At 35.6% G+C, this 5,113-nt stretch overlaps 1 long non-coding RNA gene across 1 annotated transcript; it reads right to left on the bottom strand.

Annotated features, from left to right (window-relative positions):
* Window positions 1-1,709: 1,709 nt before the first annotated feature.
* LOC113494816 lies at window positions 1,710-2,778 on the bottom strand. Its single transcript, XR_003400683.1, has 2 exons — window positions 2,573-2,778; window positions 1,710-2,184 (listed from the first exon to the last, which is right to left on the bottom strand). It is a non-coding gene; the product is annotated as an uncharacterized LOC113494816 (long non-coding RNA).
* Between the last annotated feature and the right edge of the window lie 2,335 nt (window positions 2,779-5,113).

Raw genomic sequence — 5,113 nt, 5'->3', positions numbered from 1 at the left:
TAATTCGAATATTTACGTTTAGTTCACACGAACGTGGAAACGATGCTCAATTACCAGTTATGATGTGTTTCTATAAATATTTGCATTAACTGAGCAAAACCAGCAATCTGAGGGTTAAGTATAAACATTATATCAAGAGCTTTGTACTAATATTTGTTTATCAATGAATCTTTGAGAGTTCACGTAGCAAACTTGCAATCTTGTTAATTATTTTATGTGAACCTTAAGTATCTTTTAAAATATGTTTTTAGATATATACTTATTACTAAGAAGCGTGCGTATTACAATATAGAAATGATATTAAATTATACTTTACTGACAACTAGTCTAACTAAGGGGTATCGTGTTGCCCAGTTAACTGGGTTGAGGCGGTCAAATAACCTGTTGCTTCTTGTAAAACACTGGTACTTAGTTGAATACGGTGCTAGAAGCCGAGCCCAACGTAGTTGGGAAAAGGCTATAGATATTATAGCCTTTTCCCAACTATTGGCAACTATATAGATAGATAATGATCAGAAAACAGTATACAATATTTAAACAGCAATAAATTTCTCCAGTAATAAAAGCCACCGAAAAACGCAGAACGTCTTTGTGGAAGTGAGATGACACCACACGCCGCGTATTATTCTATCTCACTCCCACGACGCAATCTTGCTCACGAGCTCACAGTACAAGCACTGTTCTATATCATTTGATTTACCTCAATTGAGTGCAGTCTTACCGATTTCTATAATTTATCTGTTTTGTTTGGCGTTCCAATGTTGTTATTTGATATAACTGATCGTTTCCTCTACAAACAATACACTCAAGGCCAAGACGAAGATTGTTTGAACGAGTTTGTCAGGAAGAAACTCTTCTCCATATCTTTTACCAAAAGGGAAAACCAAAATAAAGAGCGAGCAAGAAGAGTTTTCGCACAAATCAAACGAAGAAAGAGTTGTTTAGGATGGTATTAACTTTGATTTTATTTTATAGTTTTTATTGTAAAATCTGCAACAAAAACATGTCATCTGACAGTTGAACCATCACGGTTCATCGGGATAAAGCCTGGTGACGTGCGGATGAAAAGGTAGCAAAGCCTCCCACATATGTACATTCTAAAATAACCACTCACGAAAACTTTTATGAATTTCACTTACACTTGGCAAGGATGTGAAAACCTACACATTTACGTTTTGTCGCCGTCGTACGAACCTAATATGCAAATACATACTTCTCTCTTCTGTAGGTACAAGTATTTATAGTTCCCTACCATAGAGATATTTTCCCAAAAAATGGGCTCTACACGTGACTTGTAAAAGAAACTTATTGACTACTGAGACAATTTAAAGGCATGACAACAGCGCTATCGGGGTAGCCACGATCTGTCGCGACCTTCCAATTCCACCCCTACGATACTCCTGACAGTGATCAATGCCAATGCCAGCCAAGTTCACGAACATGTCTGCTGGCCATAAATCATGACAGAATAAACATTTTTGTTGCTTCCTCCTTTTGATCGATACGTTTTGCGTCTACCAAGACATTTAATACTCGTCTCTCGATCTAACTTTCTTGCGTTCTACCCTTGAGGAAATTTGGAAAGGCAATAAAGTTAGCGGTTCTGTGTCATCATTTCGGATGATGAAGTGGATTTTACTTTAAGAACTGCGGTCTAAAAGTAAATCCAATAAAAGCATTTTAAGGAAAAAGAAAGAAAACAATGTGAGTAATAGTAGCAGAGTAACTTAATGAGTTGCTTTATTTTCAGAAACATTGTGATGCTATTTTATTAATTTGACAGATAAAAGAAAATGTGACAAAAAGTTTGCAAACAAATACAAAGAATCTCCTCATAGCAGGACTCCACCGTTACGTATTAAACTTGGTTACGCATTTTGACGACTTGTCTTCTTAAGAGGAATTACATCAAGCGAAGTCTAGCTCTTCTGAAGAGGAATCGCAAGTCGTAGAGCATTTTCATGCTAATGAAGCAGCTGTAGACGTTCATGGCTCAGGAGCAGAAGATAAAGCAGCAAGAACTTTGACAGATAATATAGAATATGCCAAGACTTAAGTAGCAGAGCAATGGCAACAGCCTCGCGGCGCAGAGAAGGATATATGCCAAAGTGACGTCTATATACTCCCGGAGCGAAAACGACTTTTTTGCCCGACGGCCTAAGCAGAAATCATATTCCTTGTATGCTGCAAAATGAAAAAAAAATATGTCAGTTTATTTTGGTTATTTTCTCAATCATGATTGCAGACTGACAGACAGAGTCTATGTACAGAAAAACAAATGACGGTCGAACTTCCACAGGTCAACCAACACGACTTACAACTATACCTTCTTGGAAGTCTAATTCTTGGGAGTAAATACCTTGGGAGTATAACCAATGATGACGTGGCATAAAACGGCACGTCTCCTGCAGCTGCTACAATTTAAGAGAACGTGGATGGACAATGGATCTTCAGCTCAACGTTACGAGTATTTTCTAAAGCCGTCAAACCAGGCGATCCACCTTGAATACAATTTTCAGCAGTGGACGATTTTGAGCTATGTCCGTCAGAAAAAAAGAAAATGTCCACTTACTTGGCATACTTTTCGTTCGGAAAGTTCAAATGTTATTGACATTATTTTTAAGCCTGCTATTATTCCATTATAAACTTAATAATTTGGGTCCATGTTTCGTTACTTGGGCTATGGATTTTGGTTGCTATTTCTGTTGTTTGTTTAAAACTTACTGTTTTGTGCTGAGATGGGAAGATGATGTTTGACAAGATAATTTTGTTTCCTCCGAGGCAAATTTTCTTAACTGCCATTCAGATTTTAATTATGAAATATTTACAGAATGGATCCTCTTTATTTCAAAGTAGGTCAGGTTGTAGCGAAATTTATGTAATAAATAAATATACTTCCAAAATATTGGATAAAACTAAAACGGCTAAAATCGTATTTTTAAGCTAGTTCAAGAAAAGGAGGTATTCATAATTTCCTTTCATTCCTCGAAGCAATTTTTTTAGGTTATTATTTATCAATTTTTTATTTAATTTAACATCAAAACAGAACGCCGTAAGAGCAACACCAGGGCTATTTCATTACACAAACAAACCAAATAGTGGCCTTGTTTTTAGCATTTTGGCCTTTTCGGTACGATTCGGAAACCCTAAAGAACGTTAACTAATTCTGGAATGAAGAATTTAAGAAAAGAACAACGAAAGTACCTTTTGTTAAACTCTTATTCATTTTGTATAGTCAGCGCAGAGTCTAAGTCTTGCGATAGCTCTATAGAGCTAATAGTAAGTGCAAGAAACTAATCTCCAAGTAACTGTAAGTCCGATAGCTTAAACAGTTTAATTTTCAACGTTATTATATTTTGTAATTAATGTGTTTCAAGATAATGCGCTCCAAGTTTCGTGATGTCTCGACGGATAAAAAGTTTTCGAACTAACTTCGTATCAACGTATCGATTTTACTTAGAAACTGTTTAAAACAATTAAAGTTTATCGTTTTGAACTTATCTGTAGGTATTCGATAGTGTTATATTATTTTGCTATATTGTATTCAATATTTAATGTTGCATTTATTGTGTTTTGTTTGTCTCTTGCACAACCACTGGGGTCTTTATTGAAGTAAGACCCAAAAAACTGTGAGCCGATACACTTTAACGACATTTCCGAATATTTCATGTCTGCCGTTGCCGCTTAACGAAGCTTGAAGTGAAACAAACACTTAAGCTATAAAAAACTATCAACATACTTATATACTTTATTGAGTTTGTGCCACTATCAGTCTTCTAGTCATAAGTCTGTCATAATTTATGAGATCACTTTGTTTTTCACGAGAAATTCTTTGTTCAATGCCGTTTCATTTCAGTTATTTTTTACAGTGACATTGAGTTATCTATAACTAGGGCAAGGGAAAATGTTTTATTCTAAACTGCTTTCAATCAGATGACATGGATAGCCGAGTGGTATATGTCGTTGCTAAATACACTGTGCGTGACGTGCCATGGGTTCGTTCCTGCGTGGGACAAGTATTTGTATTTGGGTGATAAACAAACGCTTTTTCTGAGTATGGATGTCTTTGTGTAACTGATTTGAACTGTCGTGATCCCACCGCGAGACAAGAACTACGGTCCTTAGTGCAGGAGTCATTTTTTTATTAGAAGCCGAAAAGAAACATGCCCTGATCTATAGACTAATCACTAAACAAGAATTGAACAAATGCTTTTTAGTCGTTTGATTTGTGTACCTACGAGTATTATTAGATATTAAACTTCCCGTAGGCCTCAGTCGTGGTCATGGCAATTAGATTAAAATAAAACTATTCATATTCTCCTAAGCAATTGCCAACACAATAATCGGAAATCCGTACGAGGCGAAACATTAAGGTCTTTTACTGGCTAAGCCCTTATAATTATGATATTATTAACTCAGAATTTCTACTATCATATCACACATAAAAATCACAGTCACAGCCATTTAAAAGACCTGTCACATGGATTCAAACTGACCGATGCCTCACGCTCCAAATGATATATCGACTCTATGTTATATTTTTGTATCAAAATGGTTTTTAAATAAATGTTCTCGTAATTGATGGATTGTACAGTTGAAATATGGGTCATATTAGTTAAGATATTTTGGAAAAAAAGGATCAAAATGAAGTATTTCGCGACATGTCGCAAACAGTGGGTAATCTATATTTCTATACTCTATACTAATATAAAAAGCTGAAGACTTTGTTTGTTTGTTTGAACGCGCTAATCTCAGGAACTACTGGCTCGAATTGAAAAATTATATTTGTGTTGAATAGACCATTTATCAAGGAAGGCTATAGGCTATATAACATCACGCTGCGACTAATAGGAGCGAAGATACAGTGGAAAATGTGGAAAAATGGGGAAAATTATTCATCTTTGAGGGCTTCCGTTGCGTGCGAAATCGTCGCGGGCAACAGCTAGTATTTATATATTTCTGTTGTTGTATTTTTTTTCTTTCTAAATTGTTATTTTTCTGCTTTTTTTTAACATCATAATGGTGTATTTCGCCATGATATTGTAATTCGTCCAGAATTCCAGCATCACACAAACACATCCCAAATGATTTCATGAATCATTCGCAGTCAATG

This window comes from Trichoplusia ni, chromosome 6 (assembly GCF_003590095.1).
Source record: "Trichoplusia ni isolate ovarian cell line Hi5 chromosome 6, tn1, whole genome shotgun sequence".
NCBI lineage: Eukaryota > Metazoa > Arthropoda > Insecta > Lepidoptera > Noctuidae > Trichoplusia > Trichoplusia ni.
The sequence above is the reverse complement of the archived record's forward strand: the minus strand, read 5'-3'. Positions and strand labels throughout refer to the sequence as shown.